Below are 11,387 nucleotides of genomic sequence, written 5' to 3' on the forward strand. Positions count from 1 at the left end.
AGCAGGAATGTCAGTTTGTGGATTTGGATTAAACCTTATGCGTATTTATAGAGATTATTTTATTTCTATTTATTTATTCATTCATTCATTCAATTTCTATAGCTGCCCATCCCAGTCAATGACACAGGGTGGCTTACAATTAAAAGAATTGAGCCCAAATTTTCTGTTGCTAAGTGAGACAGTTGTTAAGTGAGTTTTGCCCCATTTTTTGACCTTTCTTGCCATCGTTGTTAAGTGAATCATTGCAGCTGTTAAATTAGTAACGTGGTGCTAAGTAAATCTGGCTTCTCCATTGACTTTCCTTGTCAGAAGATCGCCAAAGGGGATCACATGACCCAGGAACACTGCCACTGTCATAAATATGAGTCAGTTGCCAAGCATCTGTATTTTGATCATGTGACCATGAGGAGATTACAACAATCGTGTGAAAAACGGTCACTCTCTTTTTTCAGTGCTGTTGTAATTTTGAACCATCACTAAATGAACAAGGACTATCTGTATTACACTTAAAACACTAAAACATTTTAAAATAATAAAAAATACATTGATTTTGTTGCTATTTGTCATGTAAAGCACAATACAAAAATGTAATACTATTTTAGAACAGTGAAGGAAACAAAATCTTGGATTGTGCCATATCTATTTTAATTTATCAGGAAGAAGGCAGAAATCAAGAGTTAAAGTATATATTGGTAATGCATTTTCTAATGAGTTCATTCACCTGTTAACTGTGCCTATAATTTGTTTTGTTTGACTTAGTTTGTTTTGTGTACTCAGCCATTTGTGGTATGTAAGGTATTGTTTATTTACTATATATCCTATACTAGCATGCTTTAGGCCATTTATGAGTTAGTGTACTATATTGAACTCCAATGACTATTTTATTCCATAAACAATGAATTAACATGTTGTATGAGCCAGCCAATTTTTATATGCTACATAGACTGGCAATTTCATATTCCATTAGTTAAGGCTGGAATAGAAATAATAAAATGGTAAAAACAGTAATAAAAAATAGAAAATTATTATAAGAAGCTCAGACAGAGATAGAATTACTAGTCAATCACACATTTAAGTCAAGAATACAGTCCTATTTGTCAAAATATTTAGAAACATAGGGATAACTAGAATAGTAGAAGGTAAGAATTCAGAAAAGCTGAAACCAAAGAAAAACTCTCTTGACTATGGAGCAATAAAAACTTGCTTAGGCAATTTGTAGGATTGACTATTTCACTATGAAGGCCTCTTACTGACTGCCAAAAAATGGAACTCAGAATCCCTTGACTTTGTGAGGCCTGTTTTAATATCCTGAACACAAGCTTCACATATTGCATTCAGGCATGATTTTCCACAGTTTAATGAACAAATCAAAATCAATGAGCAAAGAAGAAATATCTTGGTGTATTGTGAGCCAGACTTTAGTATTTGACTGCTCTTCTCTCTAGATCAGACATGTCAAACACAAGGCCCGGGGGCCGGATGCGGCCTGCGATGTGGTTTCATGTGGCCCGCGAAGCAAGGCCCTGGAAACAGTGAGGATATGGCCCCCACTGCCTTGGTCCCAGCCCTGGCCACCCAGGAGCCAATGTACAATTTTGTGGTGGCCATCTATGCTGAAACGCATTCAGTCTTAGCTTTACAAGGCCATCTGGAAACAGCGAGGGATCAGCCCCTGCCGCGTTGGCCCCACCTCCTGGGTGCACACTGGGGAGATGTCAGCCTTTGTGAGGAATGAAGAAATGCACCATCGCCTGGAAGCGGCCAGCAAATGGCCCTCACCTACTTCACATATCCGGCTTGATGGGCTCCGGGGGAGGGGTTTCGGCAGGCTCTTCCAGTGGACCATGCCTTGGCGCTTGCCCTGGTCCCACCCCCTTCTGCCAGAGACCCTCAGATCTGTCCCACTCCTGTCCAGGCCCCCCACAGGCACCCTTGCCGTGAACAATGTAGAGCTGGCCATGCCCACCCAGTAGGCCACATCCACTCTAGCCATGCCCACCCAGTAGGCTGTGCCCACCCTGGCCACCCCTACCTGGCCCCCCTGAGAACAACCACAATGCTGATGTGGCCCTCAATGAAATTGAGTTTGACACCCCTGCTCTAGATCCTAACCTCAGTCCTTGATGTTTCCAATCCAGACCTAAATCGCTTAAGGACCTTTTGAGATATAAAGGACAATGGCTGGACCAGGAAAAATGGTACAATTTTGTCAACTGCTTTCTTGGTGTTTTTTACAATTGAGATATTGGGGAAAGAATCTCAGTGAATGATTGAGACACATTATAATTTATCCATGTTTTATATTATGTATTACTGGATTGTGTTTGCATGGCATAATCAATTATAAACTTTTCTTAGCAAACTCGTGTGTAGCTGCATTTTTTTCCTACAGTGTAGAAACCTGATGTTTTAGATTTACTGTGTTTTTCAGACACAAAACTACCAATATCATGGATTATCTTAATTGTTAGTATATCTGGGTTAAGATCCAGAATGGCAACCATTCTGGGTTTGACAGATAACAATGAGCCTGAAACCTCAACTAAAAAAGTATACATTCGTTGGAACTAGTATATGTATCATACCTTGAATATTTGCCACAGTTTTGCTTTTCATAAACAGTATCCAAGTACCACATGAATGTGTTAGAATTGTCAAATTGAATGCATCAATACAGGGATCAATACAGGGAGCACTATTAAAATGAATAATTGTAAGTGCCTATGAAACAGCTTAGATCTGAGGGTATTTGGTTTGTGGTAGCTTTCCTGGCAACACCAGTTGTTATATTGGCTATGTTTCAGGTTTTCAAGAGCACAGTTCTCAGAAATAACCTCTCTCCCCCATCTTTTTTTTTGTTTGTTTGTTTCTGCACTAAAATTGCATTTCATGCGTTTGGCTAATAAAAAATAGCAACAGTTAGAAATTGTTTTTCTTTATAAGCTTTCTTTTAAAAATCACCATATCTTATTAAAAGCTACTTGCTATCTATCTATCTATCTATCTAACTAGCTATCTATATCTATCTTTCAGTGGAACTGGATGGTGTATATAGTATGTGCATAATAGTAACTGAAGGATTTGCTAATCAGATCTGTGTGCTAATCTGGCCTTTGGGTGTATTGCTAAAATATTCTTCAATAAGATTTCTAGCTAATGTAATTAAAGTTAATAGAACATTCACTTCAGTATATTCTAGATGACACTTCAGTCTCATAAATGATGCATGATATAATGCAATTAACTTTGTTTCAAAAAACTATGTTCCAATCAGATGAATTGACTTTCACAAATCCATGCTTAATTGTTCTATAATTTATAGAACAATCAAGATAGAGACTGCACAGAAAATTTAAGATACCTTAGGGTTTTAGCTTAAAGAGCAAGTATGATCATTAAATAAATTATTAGGGTTCTTGTATGGGAATAACTCTGTGATTGCAAATCCCAGCTCTTGGGCTAAGAGTTAAAGGGATAATTAGGTCACAGACTACTCATCCATTTTAAAAAACCTGGCCCTGAATTAAGTAGCATTTACTTCAGTATGAATACCCTATTTGAACTCCAGATTATTAGAGTTTTGCCCTGAATGAAATAATGTAATTGTGTGCAATTTACTAAGCGGCAAGCCACAATGGCTGAATTTGCATAGTCCACAATGTGTCCTATGTGAATCCAAGCTATGAAAATAATTCATGGCTCAGTGCAAAACTAGAAACCTGTGTTGAGCAATGTGTTATTAAGTTAAGCATAGGAATGCATGGTGCATGAACATCATAATATTTAAAGGAATGCCCCGTTAGGTAGCTGCACACAGGACCAGAACCTTCAGTAACTTTTGTATATGTTTTTAAATAACACAAGATGTCTCTGAAAACAGGCATAAAAAGAAAAGGTTTGCCCATAGATTAAAGCAATTCTTGTTATATCCACTGATAAGGGGATGAGACTGTCGAGGTTTGGGAGGAATTTGCTGCCAGGGCTCTGAAGTTCTATTCCTGGGCCTCTTACTGATTCAGCATGTAAAGCTGAATGACTCACTTCCCCACTGTAGCCTCAGCTTCCCCATCTATGGAAAGCCCTTTGGGATCATTGGATAGGAAGCACTAAATATAATACCCATCTCCACCCCCACTGAATTTTCCCAAAGAGGAAGGGGAAATGGCAGGATAGGGGCAGCTATCCTATCTCAAAATGAATGCAGTGTCAAAAAAGAGAAAAACTAAAACTAAATGGTGCAGGAAGGCAGTAGGTGACAAAAGCACGCATTATTTTCAGTTTACAGGATACACAGCTCTGAAATATCACAGTTATTTCCCCTTCTAACATTTGGCTTCCATGTTTAACAGGTGAAAACTTTTATAGTATTTCCCTTGTTATTTACGACATGGCATTTTTATTTAGCATTTTGCTTGTTCACTTTATGTCCTGCATTTATTTTCTCAGATCTTCTACAATGATTGTTTAATAACTGTTATATGACAATGCTTGTCTTTTAAAAGAGAGGTTGTCAAAGTACTCCCTAGGAATATGAAGTTTTTGACTCTAAATTCAGGTGGTCCTTGACTTACGACCAAATTGAGCCCAAAATTTCTGTTGTTAAGTGAGACATTTGTTAAGTGAGCTTTGCCCTATTTTACGACTTTTCTTGCCACAGTTGTTAAGTGAATCACTGCAGTTGATAAATTAGTAACCTGGTTGTTAAGTGAATCTGGCTTTCCCATTGACTTTGCTTGTCAGAAGGTCACAAAAGTTGATCACAGGACCTTGGGACACTGAAACCATCATAAATATGAATCAGATACCAAGCATCTGAATTTTGGTCAGATGAACGTGGGGATGCTACAAATCTTGTAACTATGAAAACACGGTCATAAGTCAGATTTTTAGTCCCATTGTAACTTTGAACGGTCACTAAATGAACTGTTGAAAGTCGAGGACTACCTGTAATGCAGCAAGGGCTGCCTGCCAAATGGCAGAAATGCTCTCTACCTGTAGGGGTTTGTGTGTTTGTATCCTTCCTCTTCATTCAGGAACTGCAGTTTTCCTTCCATCCACTTTTCTCTAAAACCATCCCCTATAAATAGACTGAGCTGAGAGGATAGGATTGGTCAAAGTCAGTAAGCTTTGGTGGCCTTTCTAATGCAAATTTATTACCTTAACCACTACACCACACTGGTGTTCTCATATATATTTGATTTTATTGTGACAGTAAGGGAAATAATAACTAGGCTGTTAATAAAGTGACACTCAAAAAAGCAACAGGGAAAAAAATGATTGCTTCTGCTATTTACAGGTCCATCCTATATATAAGTTAGAATAGCTGAGTCAGGAACTGTAGGACTGGGCATAAGACAAGATACACGGGTGGAGCATACACAAATGGATCTGCTGGTGAAAACCGGCCTGCAGAAGATTAAAATATACAGATTCATGGTTTGAGAAAAGAGGATCCTTATGATCACGGATGGGCTTGTTGGTTCTAGAACTTTACACAATCTCCATAAATTATGGGACAAAATTCCCCTATCTTGGCAAGGGCAAATAAACATAGGTAGCTATATTCAAATCTCCTCCCCCTCCCACATACACTTTGTTTGAAATATAACTACTTGGATCCACAATCATTCTGCATTTGTTACTGTGATAAGATCACAAATATAGCAAAAAGCAACATGCAATCTCTGCTTCCTAGCACAGCCTATAAACCCTACACTGGGAAGCCATTATTCAGTTAATAGACTATTTCCTGAAAATCTATAATGGGGTTTTTCCCTTCCCTTCTCAGAATGAGTGGCTATAGGATAAGACAACCATTTCGCCAAATGTAGTTTCAATTCTTAGAACTTGTCTCTCTCCTTCTTGTGCTGTTATTTATTTTTCATGTGTCTATCCACTGTACAGGTAGTCCTAGACTTACAATCATTCGTTTAGTGATCATTCAAAGCTACCACAGCGCTGAAAAAAGTGACTTATGACCAGTGTTCACTTTTACGGCTGTTGCAGCATCCAACAGTCACATGATCACAATCTGGACATGTGGCAACCAACTTGCCACATTTACAACATTTGCAGTGTCGTGCAGTCATTTGATCGCTATTTGAGACCTTTCCCTACCAGCTTCCAACAAGCAAAGTCAACGCGGAAACTGATAGGGAAGATCAAAAGTTGTGGTCAGATGATACCTCAAAGCTACACAACTTAATGATGAATTTTCTGGTCCCAATTGTGATTGTAAGTTGAGGACTACCTGTAAATGCCCATTTATATAATGACACATTAAAACAGTTAAATCCAGTTAGTGAATCATTAAATCTTTCAATCATTTTTAAAACTAAGTAATGGAAATCAACCTGGTTTAGGAAAGACTGAACACAACTGTTGGCAAACAGTTGCAAAGCAGCAGAAAGCAGAAACTGATTTCTGAAAGAGACACACTGGTGTTTTTATCTAAAATGTGGCAAACATGAACAGGATCCCAGCTTGGAACTAAGAAATTATAAACACTGATTGTGACATAGCAATAAAGTGTGATCTTGTATACGAGAGAGAACTGGCATAAACAAATTCAAATTGCGGTTTTCGTTGCCAATCTCGACTGTTTTTCTACTACTGAAATGGTGTTGTCCTTACATTTATGAATGTGCCAATCATTATACTTAAAGATTACTGTTTTTTTCCTTTGGCTTGTTGCCATCTCCTTTCAGCAAACCACCAAGCTATGGGGGAAACTTCTAACTGCAGCAGGAATGGGGCAGGTCTCACTTCAGGATTCTTCCAGTCTTGTTCCATGCTGGTTTGTCTGGACCCTTTCCACACACCCATTTTGGGTATTTCTCAAAGAAAAATAATGTGGAATTTAAAAAAGGGACAGACACCAAGGGAGAAATGGCTCAACAAAGAAGCAGGCTCTGCCACAATTGTGCAACTAGCTAAGTTCTTAGAGCAGAAGAAGTGAAACTGATTAAATGCTAGGCAACCCTTCTCCTGGAGAGAAGAAAGAAATGGATGGAATTGACGGATTTAAGAAAAATGGCAAAAACACAACAAAGGGCCACTTCTGTATCAATTCTTCTTCTTTTTTTCTGTTTTTGGACACTGCAATGAAAAGAGGGGCTGCTGTATCTTAAGACCAAAACATGTTTTAGAATACTATTAAAGTGAGATAGAAAAAAAAATCCTGTCTTCTTCTTCTTCTTCTTCCCCAAACAGGGTAACTGGAAGCCTGGAGAAAAGTTAGTCTCCCCCCCTCTCCCCCCCAAAAAAGGGAAGCAGAGAGATAATAGAATGGAAAGAACTTAGAAAACAACATGGCCAATGGAGGGCAAAGGGCAGAGAATAGTAGCTACATCAGAGATCGGATAAATACCATGTGTGATACCTTCTAACAGTTTTAAACCACCTCCTGTCATATCCTCAACAGATCAACTGACATTCTCTCCAAAATAATGAGAGTAAGGTACTGCAGATTTTATATGCCTTCAAGGTACAGTAAGATGGTGTGCAGTTAAAGGGAAACGGAAACATTAAGTCCAGCGCACTTAATGACAACCTAAGACTGTTTCACACATAGTCTTGAGATGAAAGGTCTTTCCACACTTGTAACAAACCATGCCACAAACATACTCTGGCAACATGGCTTTTTTTTCCCTACTGTGGCCCCATCATTGTTGCCTTTACCTTATCTCCAGCCCATGCATGAGACAATCCTAAAGCACCATTTTGCTCTTAATGCTGATGTCAATGCTGTGACAATGGATGTCAACGCAATGACAACTGAGAATCAGCAGCCATGTTACCTTTTTTGCTTTTAGAGTGCCTTTTTACTGTTTTGAGGTTTAGATGTAGAAGGTGGGATGGGGTAAATGCTTGAGGGTTAGTTAGCCGTAACAATTGCAGCTGTGTGGGAACTCAAGGATATTGCTTGATAAAGTTTTGGCAGTCTGAGGAGCTCGGAAGGAAAGCCCGTGTTTTGCGTTAATTGGAGAATGTGATTTCTGACAGCTTCTTTGGGGTGGGAATTGCAACTTGTTACTTTGTATCTGGGGGGAGAGAATTTCAGTCTTGGGTTCAACTATGTAAGTGCCCATACTTTGTTTCCTGAATAAAATGTTGTTTAAGGAAGAAATCTTTGCCTTGAAGTTCTTTTCATTGTTTCATCTATCGGAACCATGACAGCTGACACTGTTCAAGCACAGCCTCACAGTGTATAAATCTGTTAGGCTTTTTCATCCATTACTTCGAAGGAAACATAAGTGACTGAGTAATTGAAAACAGAGGCAATAGAAACAGGAAAGGCTTTGGCAATGGAGGCATTTCATGCCAATATATTTTCTACCAACTTAGAAACAGGTGAGTAAGATTTCAATTGGTTGAACTATTTCAAGTGGGGAAAGACTTAAAGACAATATTGTAGGATCAAGTGGAAGACTGGTATTGCTAGGGCATGACTGTTAGTAAACTGGAAGTGGGGCCGGGCAGACAGACATTCAACTCTAGATGAATAAGTTACAAGCACTGTGTTAATGCAAATTGTCTGTTTGGCTAGCTGACTAGCTAACTAGCTATCGGTAGCTAATATAGCTAGCTAATTTATAGAGCTGCCCATCTCACAAGCAAATAACTCTGGGCAGTGTGCAACAAAATTAAAACAATAAATATCTAAAATCATTAAATATTTTAAATATTATAAAAACTATAATAACAATTAAATGAGAATAATAGATGGAGAGAATTTAGAGCCAATAGCCCTGAGCTTTCCAAATCAAACGTGCTACATGAAGATCTCAGCAGAACAGTCTCAAATAAGCAAACCAGGTTTCTATTAATGTCCAGATGATCATAAAAACATTAGGGACAGATAATAGAAGACCAGGTAGAGCAGCACAACCTAAATTTAAAAAAATACTTTGCAGACCAATATTGATAGAGAATATGATAATCAGTTCTCTCTTTTAGGCTATCAAGCCATTAGAAAGCATGAAAGATGTATAGGTAAAATTCTAAATGGCTGTTTGGAGGTTTAATGGAGAATGGCAAAGCTTAAATTGAGGCTGAGTAAGAGGCAAAAATGCTGAAATTAGAATATTTCAGAGGCAAAGAAAATAGGAAGCTCTCCCAAAGTCAAACTGAGAATCTGTCCAGTCCTTAGTGTTTTCTTTCCTCCTCATAGCTTCATTTTGGTTCCAGTGATTTGCTGCATAAACTGTAAGATAGACTCCATAGTTAAATTTACAGCCCCAGTTAACAGAATTTATCCTCATCACTTTTTTCCTGCACATTTATACTTGATATCTTTTTTTTAATTGTATAGAGGTGACTTTTTAAGCATTTCTATATTTCTAAAATTTATTTTCACTAGGAAAACGCTCCATAATAATAATCTAATTGTATATATTATTTTCAGAGCACTCTAAAAGTTGGAACAATTGCAGTTTTATAGCTCCAGCTGTTTGTTTTCTTCCTGCTATAAAGATAGCAATGGAGCAATCTGCAAAGGGCAATATTGTTCCATATTTGAGCATGTGGTTCCAGAATCACAATCTTCTCCCCTCCAAGAAGAGGAGAAGCCTGGTATAATCTTTTGTTGCTGTCTGGGAAAGGAAAAGACAGTATGGTGATCACATACTAAACCTGAGCAATATAACGCAGCTCTGACATCTTAGATATCAACCATGACTAGTTGCTTAAGTATGCATAAAACTGTCAAAGTGTAGTAGAGATGAAATAGGTATACACGAATACACAGAGAAGCACAAGTCTGCATAGCTATGCAGAGAATTATTAGAAAGCTGAAAGAACAAAGCCTTCCACAATCTGGGAGTTACAGTTGTGTTAGCAATTGCAGTTCCAACTCATTGAGAAAGCAGTAAGTGGGAGAAATACACGTAGTCCTTGATTTATGACTGCAACAAGAATCTGCCTCTGATAGTCATAAGTTGTGATGGTCATAAAGCAGGACAATACATACCAGACCTGATTTTATGACCTTTTTTGCAGCAGTTGCTGAATGTCAGTCATAAAGTGAATACCATGGTTGTTAAATGAATGTTGTGGGTGTTGAGCAAACTCATTGTTCTTTTTGGGCTGTTTTTGCCAAAAATCAGAAGTAAACATTGGGGTTTTGGCAAAAGTGTCATACATTGTGTCATACATTGTGAACATGTCACCCTGGGAGGCTGCAAATGACTGTAAATGCGGATTGGTTGCCAAGCGCCCAAAATGTGGTCATGTGATTGTGAGACATAAGTACCTTTTGAGTGGGTCTGCAATGACTTCAAACCCTTGGCAAGTGTCCAGTTGTATATGTGTGGTATATAAATGTTAGTAGAAAATACTATGTATCCCCAACTATGTGCAGTCGGGGTTGGTCCAATGTGTTTGGCTGCCTAAGCTGAATATAAAGATTACACTCATTTTACCAACTGCAAGGACCCCAGGCAAACCTATCAGCAATTTGGTTAAAAGTCAAACTACATTTTTTTTTTAAAGTGAGGGGGTGACCTTCCAATAATCAGTGATCCACAAACCAAACTGATTTTAAACCATTTTAAGCTATAGTGATATGCATAAAATAACCTCAAAAATGTAACAACAGGAGTTGTCAAGGACAGAGGGAAGAAAATATCAATTCAATCACTCCAGATTCACACATTATCTTAAACTATAAGTTAATTTGACTTTGGTTTAGGTGTGTTGTGTGAACCCAACTACGGTAGTCTCTAACACACCATTATGATTTAGTGCAGATACTACGTATATGAAGAACTTGTGCTTTCCTCTGATCCTTGAGATCATACTGCTGAAATTCTACTGCAAAACCGTCAGTTTTGGACTGCCTTATTTTAGGAGGGTTTTTTTTTAAGGGTTTTGGGAAGTTTTAACACTGGGAATGACTACAATGTGTCATCCAGAGGCCTCCCGCTCCTTTTCCTATCTTTAAAGATGAGAAACCTTTAGCCACTCCTAATTTTATCACTAATCAGATTGCTTATGTGGCTCTCCAGGACAGGAAGTTGAATTGCAGTCCCCGATTCTTTCTAAATTTCTCCCTTCAGGTTTAGTGACTTAAATAATCTATATATGTTATGAAAAAGCTAAGCAGGGCCCATTTTTTATGAGCTAAAGGTACATTTCACATTTTGAGTTCATGTCCTGAGCATGCAAATAAAATGTCTATGGGGGGGGGGAGTAGATCACTGTTTCTCAAAGGTGCCACAGTAGACATGGCTAGTCATAAAAAAAAATCTAACTAAAAAAAAGCAAACTGGTAAAGCTACTCTTGTTGCTTTGTCTTGCTGTCCATGATACTATCAATCCTTACTCTGTCTTTTTTTCCCCTAGTCACCTGCCATCTTTTTTTTTAATTTTGTAGGAATGCTTGAGAG

Source organism: Protobothrops mucrosquamatus, unplaced genomic scaffold, assembly GCF_001527695.2.
Source record: "Protobothrops mucrosquamatus isolate PMUCROS unplaced genomic scaffold, P.Mucros_1.0 scaffold336, whole genome shotgun sequence".
NCBI lineage: Eukaryota > Metazoa > Chordata > Lepidosauria > Squamata > Viperidae > Protobothrops > Protobothrops mucrosquamatus.